We start from the raw sequence: 14,962 nt of genomic DNA, 5'->3' as shown, positions 1-14,962 counted from the left end.
AGTGAGAGATGTGAGGTTTCTGAGATGCCCTTCCTGGGCTGCTTGAATTGCTCTGCCTTCTAGGAGGACAACCTCAGAGAAGTTGAGATTGGTATTATTTCCTGAGACCCCAGTGACTATGACTGGCTCCCACTTAACCATTATTTTATTGAGACAATCTCTACATTTGCCCAAGATCAATGATTCTGAATATTGCCACAAATATGTTGGTTGATAGGGGCTTCTTACCCAAAAAGACTAGTGAATATATAATGCCTTCCTCTGGTCAGGTTACTGGGATTCAGTTCCTGATGGACAGGAGAACCAGGAAATGGTGTGTGAAAGATGTAGGTAACATGTAAGAAAGCCTAGTCCCTTGTTCTCCCACGCATCTTCAGCAAGTTAGGAGAAGCACAGAACAGAGACTACAAAGATTCCCTACACTGAGCTCAAGCTGTGTGAGGATACCACCACTGGACTTCACAGCAGATGGAAGGGAGTGTCTGAGTCCCAATCCACTCACCTTGCATCCAGAGAATAGGAGTTGACCTCATGTTAGTTGCACATAAGTGATTTTGTTGATGAAGTTATACATTTCCAAAGATTATTTGGCCTTAATTTATCTAGGCCTAGTACTTTAGCCTATTCCTTCAGCCTCGGGTATCAGGTATGTCCTTGTTCGTTTTAATTTTCTAGTTTAAAAGTATTCTCAAAGATGATCTTGATTTGTTAGAATTTTTCATATATCCCAAATCTACTGAGATTATGGCCCCCAAACACATTTATTTTATTAGGCTAGTGCTCAAGGACATTCAAGGTCATTCTACCTGAGAGCTGTGTTCAAGTTTTTAAGCCACATTTGACTATCAGAGTGGATGGAAAACTAGTTTCTAGCAGACAGAGAAAACTTATTTCTATACTTTCCTGTCTCTTCTGCTCTATTGTCTGGCAATATAACTGGAATTTCTTTCAAGTGTTCATGGGTGGTGAGTCAAGTATGGTGTTGCCCATGTTTAGACATAGACTGTTAGTTCCATGGTCCAGGGAAATTATCCCTGCTAATCCATCTCCCCAACAGCCCTCACTCACACAGAGCCTTATGCCAGGGTCATTTGTCTTATGGAGACATCTGCACAGCTCTCTTTTCTTTTGGCAAGGTAAGTGAGGCTTCAGATCAGAACAATTCTGACAGTAAGAGTTTCACTCAGTAGGATTTCCTGATGCTTAGGCTTTTCCTTTTCATAAGAAAACTGAGTCTCAGAGAAAGTCAGTACTACCCACAAGAAAATTGTAATGGTTAGTGGAAAAGCAGGAACTAGAACCCCAGGCCTCCTGTTGGACTACCATGCCTTCTCCTCACTCTAGATGTCAAACATTGAACTCTTAAGGCTGAGGTTAAGACAGCTGATCAGTCTGTCTGTATCTATTCCACAAAAACATCAGCCACATATTTGTATAAAGCCCTTGCCATGTGCCAAGCTCTGTGCTGGATATTGTAGAGAGCTGTGGACTATTTGTTCAATGTGAACCCCTATTTGTGTAATTTCTTGTTTCTTGTCTGTCTCTATAACCAGGCCATTGGTCCCTGGTCCTTGCCAAGGGCTGTGTCTGTTCTGTTTCACTGCTGTGCTCCTGGCATGTTGGCATGTAGCATAGTAAAGGCTCAGGAGACTTTGGGAAGTAAATGAATAGAGGGTCCATAGGACCAGGTATGAGGGAACTTCAGGATTAAAAAGCAGTATTCTAGAAGCATCCCAACATCTGTTTTTAAAGATGCTAAAGGAACTTAGAAACTCTCTTATCTCTAAGCGAGAAAGCATTACTAAGCTGTAGTGCCTGGCCTGGTGGGGGCCTAGGCTCTCAGCATTATTAGCCTTGGGAGACATGGACAGAAGATGGGGAAATGATGAGAAATTCTATGTTCTGTATGAAACTAGAAAATCACTTAGAAACAGTTACTCACAGTTACCCTTTCAAAATAAAACAGAGACAGCCTGTCAATTTCTCTCCTAACATCCAGCACTGATGACAGGATAGCCATGTGTCCTGTGACCTGCACCTCCCTTCACCAGTGAAATCATTTGTTGCTACCTTGAAATCATAGACATTATCAACAGGATCAAATTCTCCCTGTCTGCATAAGAGCTCAGAGAACTCTGCTTTCCAAGTAACCACGTGGGCAAACTCTGTAGTAGAGAGAGATAACAGTGTGGACTGATCATACTGCAGAAGGGAAAACAAGAGAGTTGTGGAGGGGGACCAGGCAGAGACACATCCCAGAAATCAGTCTCTAACATTGGATTTCTTTAAAAGTAGCCTTGTCTTCCTAATAAAGAAGAATGATAGCAGTGTGGCTCTGTTAGGCTGATTAATATGAAGAATGTACCATTGACTATCCTTAAAGGCCTGGGTACCCCCCACCTCAGAAGCTGTGTTCTGTATTCTACAGCATGAGGGAAGGAGTTTGGCCATGACTGGATTCAAACCTGAACTCTGGTGTCTCAGTTACTGCTCCTGTTTCCCTATCTGTAAAACCAGACTAATGACCCACCATCTCATGGTCATTGGGAAGACTAAGAATATATTTACTTGGTAACTGTTGAACAGTTAGACTGTTAACTATGAGAATGTTAGCCATTTTTGTCCCTTAGAAGAAGCAAAGGTTTTAGTGTTATCAATGAGAAAGCCATGTTTCCACAGATTCTGAGATGTTCAAATTCCTGAGAGAGTTCTGATTTCTGGCTTTATCTTGAATAGTCATGATGTTAGAACTAAAATGGTATAGCTCCATTAGACCTCTGTAAAATAGAACAACTTGTCTCCCCTCTCCATCTGATAGCCTAGAATCTCAGACATATATTTGTTGTTAGCATTGACTCGTTTATCCAGCATTGATTTCATGTACAAAGTATATTACATTTGGTGAGTGATAACCTCTAAAGCTTTAAATATTCAGAGACACTTGTCCTGTCTTTAGATTAAGCTAGATGTCCTCAGTTATCCCCGCTGTTCTTTATATTAGTTTCATGCCCTTCCATTTCCTGGTTGCCTTTCTCCTGTTTCCCCCAGGGTATAACTTCCACATAAAATACAGTGTCTAGAAGGGCATGTAATCTGTACATGTGTGTACAGCAACCTGATCTAGAGCTGTTGTGTTCAGAGTGGTGTGTCATGTTTAATAGGGATGTCCAGTACTGACTCACAAAACCACCAAATCTTTTTCATGGCTTAATCTTGCTTGCCAGATGATCCAAGTATAGTACCACTTTATATCTATTAGATTTCCTCTTTGTGGTCCCAGCCTAGCATTCCAGCATGATCTGAATAGAAATTATTTGATCCAGCATGTTAGCTACAGCTCCACAAGAATATTACTGGATAACAGAACCCTCTATGTTTTCATTCAGGATTAAGGACAGAAGACCAATATGAAGCTCCCTTTCTCATTTTTCACCCAGGGCTTGACACTGGGAAAATAGCTTGTCTAATTCTTTAAGTTTTTGAGATATCAGAGGGGCTGAAGCTTACAGCTGAGTCTTAAGCCATTGGTCCTTACTTGGTGAGGAAGTAATCTAATATTCATAATTCTGCATCAAGCTCTAACAGAGCCAATATGGGTGCCTTAGTAGGAAAATGCCAATCATAGATTTTTTTCCAGAGTTGTTTTGTTTAATCTTCAAATATCTCTCCATGGTCAGGTTCTTGTCTGTTCTATGTGCAACTGTAGCTTTCTTGAAGGCAAATGGCTAGTCTGAAACACTCCTTGTTCTATCCAGAAATGTGTTCTAGCTACACTTAAGAGGATAATCATCTATACTCATCTATACTTCAATAATGGGACTTCCCAACTTCACATTTATATACAAATTTATAGAACTCTAGTCAAGCATGGCTGAATAATGAGATGGAAGCAGGGAAGAACCTTGTCATTTGACATGGTAGATGTTTGCCAGATCACTTCCATCTGATGATAGAAAAGCAGCCATCTGCCATGTGATTGGCTTGGCGCATAGGGTGGGCATGATGGAGACATTTAATAAATGTTTATTATCCTAGGAGAACTCATCTCTATCCAGAATTACTGAGTTTCTAGAAGTGTCCAGGCCTGCTAGCTGCTAGAGAGGAAAATTGGAATGAAATTGAGTTGTGGATGCTGTTCTCAAGGGAAGAACATGGCTGAGACATCCCGAGAATGTATGTGTGATTTGAACAAGGACTATCAGTAATAAGCTAATGTGACCTTAAGATACAGGATGGGCTGGCAATGCTGATATACTAAAGAGGCAGGGAAATGCCTATGGAAACCTGGAGGTTTGAGGAGCTAACTCAATGATATATTTTTTTATTGAATTATCAAATCTATATAGTGAATCATGATCAAAGTTTTTTTTTTACTTATTGTGAAGGAAGGCTCAAGTTAGAGGCAAATTCAAAAAATGACTAAAATAAATATAAATAACTAAACATGGTACCTTTAGCAAGAGGTGGACCAGCCACTGGGAATGTACAACACAACAGGTCATAGGTGCTAGCATGGGACTCAGAGGGTCAACTGGTGCATTGGTGAAGTTGTAACTGCTGAAATTTGGGCCTTAGTGAGGACCTGGCCCCTGCATTGAAGCTTCGGTGAGGATGAAGACTCTACATTGGTACAGTGATGTAGGACCTAACCCTTCCATTGGGATAGTCCCACCCTCTTCATTCATGCATTGTATCAAGGCCCAAACTAGTCTGTGGCAGGTACCATTTTCTGCACTGGGAATGAAACAGAGACAAGGTGGAGACAAGGCCCCACCATCCTCCAGCTTAACATCCTTGTGGGTAGAAAAGGGAAGCATCTAGAAAGAGAATAGCTGACAATAGCATCAAAACTAAAAAGCATTCTTGTTTTTTTAAAGTAGATGTAAGATATTATTTCCCCGGAGGACTGGTGTGAATAGTTTCTGTCCCCCCACACATATGATCTGTATGATCTATTGGAGGTGTGCTGGAGGGAAGGCAAGACCCCATGGGGAAGGAGCAAAAGCAGATGTGTGTGAGGTTGCAGCTGGAGTCCAGGTCAGGCCATTCCCTTCTGGAGCTGTGTAGTAGGAACATACGACTGCCTAGCATTGAGAGGGAGAGGTCTGATTTTTCATGTCAGCTGTGAGCACAAGAGCTATGGGTACACTGATAGGAAAAGAGTCTAGGTGGGGTGCCAAGCATTGGCTGTAAGGAGAAAGGGGATGCAACAGTAGGGGGCAGTCTTGAGACCAAGACTGGATCCAGTGTCAACTGGCTCCTGACCTTGAGTAGTCGTGTCATTTCACTCCTCCACCTCCTGATTGGGTTTTGAGATCCTGACTGAAACTGGGGTCCAGGGATTCTGTAAGAAAACAGTCAATATGCTCTATGGAGATTTAAGGGACCGTAAACAATGATGTGCCACTGAAGAGAAAGGCAAACCTCTAGAAATATGGAGATTCAGCATTGTGCTAATGAAATCTAGGCTCATACCAGGTGATAAATTTCACTTGATAGGTTCTTCAGAAATATCAAGATACCCACTTAGGTTGGGGTCTCTAGTCTGTTGTGACCTCTGTCTTGGTGAGCTGTGCGCCCTGAGCAGCCATTCCAGCTACTGGTGACCAGCCATTAAAGGTGCACCTGATGCAAGTATTCAGGTATTCCTCATCTTAGTAGACTGCTATTTCTACTTCAAAATTTTAACCACAAAATACAATTTGTTGGGTATATTTTTAGTTTTCTCAGTAATTTCATAACTAGACTTGAAAATAATGGGGTCTTAGGGGGAGTTGTTTTATTGCTTTTGTTGTTGTTGGGTTTTTTTGCCAGGCCTGGGATCTGGGCACTTCGTGAGCCTCTTTGTGCTCAAGGCTAGTGTTCTGCCACTTGAGCCACAGCACCACTTCCAGCTTTTTTTTTTTTAATAGTTTATTGGAGACAGGAGTCTCATGGACTTTTCTGCCCCAGCTGGCTTTGAACTGTTATCTTTAGATCTCAGCCTCCTGAGTAGCTAGGATCATAGCCATGAGCCACTGGCGCTAGCTGAAAATATTTTTCCCAGTACATTTTTCTTGTTACTCTTGTTTGAAGCAGACAGATGACTGGAGAAGGGGAGAAGGCAACAGTGGGCATCAGAGGAGCCTAAGGCCCTCAGAACAACTAAAGTTCCCTCTCTCTAGCTGCTCTGCCACAGAAACACAACCCTGTCATTTCCTCAGGGACATCCAACCCAGCATATAGGCTGGCTTTTTAGAACCCATTGGTAGAGTGTGAGAACAGGAGGCCACAAGTTCTCTTATGAAGGAACACTTACTTACATGAGTGCCTGACTTCTGGCTGCTGCACATCACCAAAGGGTATGAAGTCCATTCCACTGCTAATTACAACCTGAGGTCATCAAGCAAAATCTGGTGGCATTTTCATACTCAGCATTCTCATTTATATTCTATACCTTGAAAACCACCTGGAGAAACCCATCATTAAAGTTGCCAATCATCTGGAAACAAATAAGTTTCATAAACTACAACAGCCAGGGAGGATTTGCTGCAGGTTGCAGGAAGCTACAGAAATGCTATCAAAAAGCCTGAGCGCTTGGGAATGAATAAAATATCTTTGTTCTAGGTGATGATACTAGATATCTGTGCCAGGAATAAGGATGTAAAGGTAATCTGCCAACAGAATAGATAACAGGTGAAAGCTGCAGGTGTGCCCTGATTTGACTTAGAGTACCTTAGAGTTTGGAATCGTAGAATAAAGTGAAAAAAGCAGGCCTAGAGACTGTCTAGCTCTCTTCCTTGATCCTGTTTGAAAGGAAGAAAGTAAACTTGGCACAGATGAATCACACCTGTAATCCTAGCTATTCAGGAGGCTGAGATCTGAAGATTAAGATTCAAAACCTGTCTAGGCAGAAAAGTCCATATGACTCTTTTCTCTATTTAGCCAGAAGTTTAGCTGTGACTCAAGTGATAGAGTGCCAGCCTTGAGCAAAAATGCTAAGGGACTAAGGGACAGTGCCCGTGCCTTTAGTTCTGGCCTCAGTGCTAGCACAGAAAGAAAGGAGAGAGAGAGAGAGAGAGAGAGAGAGAGAGAGAGAGAGAGAGAGAGAGAGAGAGAGAGAGACAGAGACAGAGAGAGAGACAGAGACAGAGAGAGAGAGAGAGAGAGAGACAGAGAGAGAGAGACAGAGAGAGAGACAGAGAGAGACAGAGAGAGACAGAGAGACAGAGAGACAGAGAGAGAGAGAGAGAGAGAGAGAGAGAGAGAGAGAGAGAGAACAAAGTATCTTACTCACAGCCAAAAGCCAGTTTAGTGAGTGACTTCCTGCTCAAGCCAATTTAGTTCCCTTGCCTGTTAAATCAGATTAAAAACAATACTACTGTAGCAACCTTGATAGGTCAGCTTCTGACAACAAAAGACAAACCCCTTTTCCAGCTGCCTCTCTGTACCATCCCCACCCTGTGCCTATGAACGCATAGTGACCCACAGTACATTGCAGCATGGTTCTATAGCCCAGTCCAGTATCTCTGGGGCCAACATGTGACAAGTTTCAATGCCTATCACACACTCCCTGTAACCAAGTACTTGTGACTCACGTCATGGCCTTGGTGGGGGTGTGATTCTGCCCCAGAGTCTGCCAGCCTCCCAAGCAAATTCCAATGGGCTCTGAACACTTGGCAGTGATTACCCGGATGCGCCAAGGCTGATCCCTGCCTGGGAGGAACAATTTCCTAGAGCCCTGCTACAGCTGGACATCTAACTGAAATCCTATCATTGTTAAAATTTTGGTGGAAGAAGAAAGCAAATCTGAGAGCAAGCTAAGGTGTTAAGGTGGGTTGCATGGTAACCATCCAAGGCAAACAAGACCCAAGTGAGTACCTCTGCCTGACAGGCTCTGCCAGGATGCCGGTGATGTAACGGATGGAGGGATGGAGGGAGGGAGGGAGGGAAGGAGAGTGAGAGGAGGTGGAGGGGGTAGGGAGTGGATAGAAATGTGGCTGCTTTCAGGTCAAGGCTGCTTTCAAGGCTGCTTTTGGTTTTTTTTTAATTGTGAAAATACCGTCTGATATTTTAGAATATCAGAAACACACAAACATGTTGGCATATCACTTACCCATTTCATCTTTACTGTCCGTAAAACAGATAAGTTATTTTAATACAGAACCAAATGAATCCAGCTTGTCAAAGCAGATGATGTTGAATATTGTTCTTCAGAATTTGAATCTGGAAGGACTAGGAGTGATGTCAGGGGTGTATAGCACCTAGACGTCAGGCTTTTCCCACAGTCAGGAACATTTGCTCCTGTAGAAACTTCAAGCAAAAAAGATGCCAGGAGCAACATGTAGAACAAAGAAACTAATGGCAGACAGTGCCCAGTGGCTTTGAGATCTGGTTTGGCTAAGCAGGAGCCCCTTGTACCTGAATGATGTATGGTAGGAAACATGGCACAGATTACTTGTGGCTACAATGCAGAGTTGTGGAGACACACCTGGTGAGCTGACAGGTGAGCAAATATTATCCTTTTTAGGGCCAGTCCTAGGACTTGAACTCAGGACCTGGACACTGTCCCTTAGCTTTTTCAGTCAAGGCTGGCATTCTACCTTTGAAACCAAGCTCTACTTCTGCTTTTTGTTGGTTAATAGGAGTGTCTTAGACTTTACTGCCTGGTCAGTAAAGTTGTTTCTAACAGCAGTTCTCAGATCTCAACCTCCTGAGTAGCTAGGATTATAATCAGGAGCCACCAGTACCTGGCAATTACCCTGATTCTTGACTTTGAACTTGATTGAAAATTCTTACTTGATCTTACTTCCCTGGCAATTAGTGCACTTCTTCACTTCTGGTGGTTTCTGAAACATGTCAGGAGCAGTCTGGTAGATGGATAATGGGGATGGCCTGACTTGGGGGCTTTGTGTTGTTGGAGTGAGAGCTGGGCTTTACTAAGAAAGCGAATGCGAATGCCCTCATGGTAGCCTCCTCTGAGGAACCACAGTGACTACATGAGTTTTGGAACCAGCCTCTATAGCTCTTCTTTTTTAGAAAAGTACAAGAAGAAGATGCAAACTAACCTATGACAGTCCTACTTTCAACTAGACCCATGGCCCACTATTAACAGGTCTTCTAATTCTTCTTCTACCTTGTTCTATGTGACCATGGCTGTGGTGGTACTAGAGCAATCTTTCTGTGTACCTTCAATACTAATTTGCACCACATCCTGCTTTTTATTGGTTGAGATGAGATCTCATAAACTTTTTGCCTGGACTGATCTCTAACCATAGTCTTTCCATCTCTGCCTCCTGAGTGGATGGGATTACAGGCATGAGCTACCAGTACCTGGCCTGAATTCACTCTTTCATTCAACAAAATTGAGTTGAGTATCGAAAATCACTGAGATTCAGGATATATAAAAACAATTGCTGTCCTTGCTCATAGGCTTTAGTTTACCCCCAAGTGTCTGTATGTGCTAATAGGGTGGCTTTCTACATACATGTCACATGTGTTGATGAAACAAGACAGTTGTACTTAGTACTTCCTCTGTGCCAGTTGCTATACAAGTCAGAGAAGTCGCAGGTATGAGATACCTACTCACTGCACAATATGCCAGAGAGATACCCGCTTTGAAAGACAAATTTGGTCTGGGAACCAGGCTATACCAAAAGTAAAATCTGAGCTTGACCTTGAGATTCATCTTCTTTTCTATTCTTCTTCTTTGTATCAATTTTGGCCCCAAAATAGCTACTCTAATCATGGATGATATGTTAGAGCACTGCCCATGAGACATCTGAATCAAAACAGTATTTTCATTTTATGTAGAATTATATCCTTTAAAAAAAAAAAGATGATTACCTCTGTGCTTGTGAACTATTGAGAAGTTTCTTTGGCAGCATTACCAAAATCTTCACATTCTTCCTCTTGCTCATCTAATTAAATCATTTACCGTCAAGGGTTTTTTTTTATGAATTTTGGAAGCACTGATATACACACTACAAAATGTAGACATCCTTCTATAGTGATATTCTTTAAAATATTCTTTAAAAAAACAAAAGCTTTCATACTTATTTTTTTTAATTGAACAAGTAGCATGCAAGGAAGTACTGCTTTATAATTTGGGGGTAATGAATCTGCATAATTATTTCATAATAGGGCAAGAAGTGTTTCATTTTTGTTGATGTCTGCCAAGTCAAATACAGTACCACAATTTATTTAAATTTGACTTTGTTGATGGGAATATTGAATGTTTCCAATCTGTTGCCATTACTAACAAGGTTATAATTAGTATTTTTGTACAGACATCATTTTTCATACTTGGAAGTATATTGACAGAATAACAAGATAACTTCCTACAATGAAAAATACTGCATCAGAGGAATATGCATTTTTAAATTTGGATATATGTCAAATAACTGTAGGTATTATACCAGATTTACACCCCTCACCTGAGTATGTGAGTCCCAGTTTCCTCACAAACTTGCAATCTAATAGTTCATCAATATTTTAAATCTTTAACTGACTTCAGATACTTTAAAAATCATCTTTATTCATTTTTGTTCTGGTATGTTTTTAATTGTAAATCTTATCTATTCTTAATGCTTTAAAATTATATTTTTATTACTTTTAAGTAGTTGTACAAAGGAGTTACAATTCAACAAATCAGTTTATGAATATAATACATCTTGACTGATGTCCCCTCTTCCATCATTCTCCCTCATCCCTCTCAACCCCCAACTCTTCTCAGTTTTAACTGCCCCATTGCAATTATATTATTTACTGTTATATTCATTGAAATGTACAGTATTGAATCCATAGGCATGAGCTGTTGTGATTTTGTTATTTATAAACTAATTTGTATGGATAAAATGCATTCCTAATTATAAATATCTGACTCACATTAAACCTTAAAAGTTTTTCAAATTATAAAAAAATGTTCGGCAATACACACAAAAAACAAGCTAATTCAGTAAGTATCACGTAACATCAGGCAGCCCATGAAATAGAGCAGTGCTTATTTTCTGAAGTCTTCTCGGTGCCTTCCCTGCTGTGCTTCTCCCTCAGGAAAGACTACACTTTTGATGTTTATCATGACCTTAGTTTATAATTCTACTTTCTATGTGTGTTTAAAAATATAATTTCAGTTTGGCTGTTTTATGGGACTAAAATCATACCAGATATATTCTTTTGTGTCTTGCTTCTGTCCCTTAACATTCATTTCCATGGAATTCATGCAATGCCAGTGTATGCAAGGTAGCTCAGTTGTTTTCGCTGCTGTAGAATATCCAAGCATGTGACTATAGGGTTGGGGCTATTTTGGACAAGGCTGATTCTGAATATTCTGATGTCCACATCTATATCATTGGGCAGATACAATTCAGTTTCTCTGGGTGTCAAATTGGAAGTGGAACTGCTAGATGATAGGCGTTAACTACAGCCTCAGTTTCCTTAGAGGGTCAACTATTTTTCAAAGTGCTAGAACAAAATTCCCCCCCCCCCACTAATATACATAGAGTTTCCATTTTACATCTTCATCAATGTTAGAATTTTTTCAAATCTGGTAGGTTGGTAATTTGCATTTCTCTGATTAATAATGGGTTCACATACCTTTTTTAATCATCATACATATATCAGTTGTATAAAGGGAGTTTATAAAAAAAGAGAGTAAAGGGAGTTTCCTTGTGACATTTTTATACATGTGTACAATGTATCTATGTTCTCTATCACTCTCCTTATCCCATGCCCCCTTCTTAAAACAATTTCAATAGGTTTCATTGTTCAGTTTTCATACATACAAATCAACTATGTTGATCATATTCATTTGTTACCCTTTTCATTAGACCACCTGCATCCTGCTAGTACCACCCTTCCATCATAGGCTATTTTGATTCCCAATCATTCATCATTTTTATTGTGTCTTAAAGGCACAGTTAATTGCACCAAGGCATTTCAGATGTGTATATATTGCGTTTAGTTCAGAATAACCAACCTTGTCTACTACTTTGTTTTAAATTTTATTGTAAATGTGATACACAGAGGAGTTACAGTTACATAAGTCAGGGAATGAGTACATTCCTTTTTGAACAGTGTTACTCCCTCTCTTATTCTCCCACTTTCTCCCCTCTTTACCTTCCTCTCCCCCCAAGCTGTAAAGTTCATTCCCAACATAGTATCTAGTGAATATCACTGACTACTACTTTCTTTCCTGCCTCCCCACTATTGATCAACAGCTTTCATTGAGCTTCCTTCTACCCTCTTCATACACAGTTGCACTGTATTTCCAAATTATTCACCCATCTTTACCCTTTCCCTTGTAATACCTTTCCTTATCCTTCTAGACCTGTGAATTTTCCCTGAAAATAGTGTCCCTGCCAACCTTTTTACTTATGCATCTCAGCAGTTGTTTTGTATATTTTATTCATTGCCAGAAGTTCATATTAGTCTTCTGGGTATTCGTCCTTCATTGGTTAGATATATAAATACCTGTTTTTACTCTGTGGCTACTGTTTTTACTCACTGTTTTGCATCTTGTTTTGTTTTTGTTTTTTGCCAGTCCTGGGGCTTGAACTCAGGACCTGGGTACTGTCCTTGAGCTTCTTGTGCTAAGGCTAGCACTCTGCCACTTGAGGCACAGCTCTACTTCCAGCTTTTTCTGTTTATGTAGTACTAAGGAATTGAACCCAGCGATTCATCCATTGTACCACTAAGCTACATTCCCAGCCCCTGTTTTGCATCTTGACAAACATATCATTTGATTTTTGGAGATGACACATTTATAAGATACTCATGAATGTGACATAGGCACCATTTTTTAAATTTTTATTTTATTGTAAAGATACTGTACGGAGGGGTTTCAATTACATGAGTACAGTAATGAGTGCATCTCTTGTTGAGCATTGTTACCCCCTCCTTTGTTCTTCTCCCATAGGCATCATTTCTTACACGGAGTGTTTTCAAATACTTAATATATGTTGCAGGTTTCTTTAATTTATTTTTATTATCTTTAAATAGTTGTGGAAAGGGGTTTCAATTCAACATGTCACTTTGTGAGTACAATGCATCTTGAACAATGTCATACCTTTCACCCTCAGTATATTTTTTTTCTTTCTTTTTTTTTTTTTGGTCCGTTGTGGAGCTTGAACTCAGGGCTTGGGTGCTGTCCCTGCGCTCTTCAGCCCAAGGAGAGTGCTCTACTGCTTGAGCCACAGTACCACTTCCAGTTTTCGAGTGGTTTTTATTGGCGATAAGAGTCTTACGGACTTTCCTGCCCGGACTGGCCTTGAACCGCGATCCTCAGATCTTAGCATCCTGAGTAGCTAGGATTACAGGTGTGAGCCACTGGCACCGGGCTCCTCCTTGGTATATTTCTGTGTGAAGGAAGAACAAGAACTAATGGACTTTTAAAAACATATTTTTGTGTTAGATTTTACTTAATATATTATAAGACATGCTAGAGTTAAATCCATGAAATATGTTACAAAAAGAAAATATATACATACTGGATTTGTCACTTAGCTGTCTGACACAAGTGGATTCAAGACCTAGGCAGGAAGTCTTTATATAATAACACCAAACAGCTGTGTGTCTCAAGCTTTAATTTTATACACAGTCCTTATAATCTTGACCTTGTGGTTGCTTGACTTTCAAGTAGAAGAAGAGAGAGTTCCTTCCAGGTGGGCTTTATTATCACAAAGGCTGTAAACAGAGCTGTAGAAGGAAAACAGAGCTGTAGAAGGAGGAACTCAGTGAGGAACTAACTCTACCATCTCTCCCATTGCACTCTACTGTACCGATCGCTTCCTGAAATTAAATAAACTGGTAGGAAATACTCAACAAATATTTTATTTGTTGGCTGAATAAAGAACAAGCAAATAAACAGGAAGCAATCTGTTTGACAGCTCTAGAGATTAAAACAAAATATAAGAAAGTAAAAAAGCTTCTGGTTTGGGAAGGCCAGTAGTGTTGAGCATTTGATGTTACTACTGAAGTAGAATTTACTATAGTAGCAGAAATATTGGGAGTGGGGATGAGGATATTCCAGATATATCAAACTGCAAGGATGAGGTGGGGAAGAAGGAGAATGTAGGGTACGTTTAGGGTGTGGAGAGTGAATTTGCCTGAGTAAAGCTCAGGGTTTGTGTGAGGGGCAGTGGGAAGGAGAATGTGCTAGATACTGAACACCTTCAGGAACGTCACTGCTGAGCAGTGTCCAGAAATGACTAAAGGGCTGTAGTGCAGTGGTTGTAGAACACCATCATCTTCATCTTGATGCTTCGCTGTCCCTTCATTCCCTTACTCTTTCCCTCCACTCAAGAGCCTGTCCTTAGCCTAGCACAGTACTGTGCATCTCTTTTCACACACACACACACACCAGCCTCGGTGGTCAGCTTCTCCACTGTTTTCTCTTTCTTTGATGATCAGGAACCTCCTTTTCCTTGCTGGCATGCACTTATTTTTCCTTCATGCTCCCAGAGAGAACTACCCCTGGACTTCTACTGATTCTGATTGCCCTGCTTCTTCTTTCTTTAAATCCTCCCCTCACCTTCAGCAGTAGTCTTTGTTGCTTCACTTAGACAAAATGCCAAGACTGTGTCTCCAAAGAGACTTTACTCCTAACACTTTCATATTCATTTATTCACCACATTTTTTCCTGAGTACCCACTACTTTCTAGTGTCTCAATATGAAAGATATACCTTGTTGTTAAATATAAAAGCAGAATATATGTGTGTATATATGTATGTACTTGTGTTTATGTTTCTACATATACATATATGTGTATGTTCATGCATATATACACATATGTATATGTGAAGGAAATATACCAAAATATAAAATATGGTTATTTCTGGTTGATGGCTTTTTCCAAATCTCTATGATAGGATAGAATGCTTTTATTAAAACAAAATCAGAAAGATGTTATTTTTTGGCTGGGCACTGGTGGCTTATGCCTATAATCCTAACTATTCAGTAGGTTGAGATATGGAGGCTCACAGT

At 40.4% G+C, this 14,962-nt stretch overlaps 1 protein-coding gene across 16 annotated transcripts in view; it reads left to right on the top strand.

The window, feature by feature from the left end:
- The window catches only part of Kalrn (kalirin RhoGEF kinase), a 611,632-nt gene that overhangs the window by 440,863 nt on the left and 155,807 nt on the right, over positions 1-14,962 (top strand). The window lies entirely within an intron of this gene.

The sequence above is a fragment of the Dipodomys merriami genome, unplaced genomic scaffold (genome assembly GCF_024711535.1).
Source record: "Dipodomys merriami isolate MVZ:Mamm:240054 unplaced genomic scaffold, mDipMer1.0.p SCAF_2, whole genome shotgun sequence".
NCBI lineage: Eukaryota > Metazoa > Chordata > Mammalia > Rodentia > Heteromyidae > Dipodomys > Dipodomys merriami.
The sequence above is the reverse complement of the archived record's forward strand: the minus strand, read 5'-3'. Positions and strand labels throughout refer to the sequence as shown.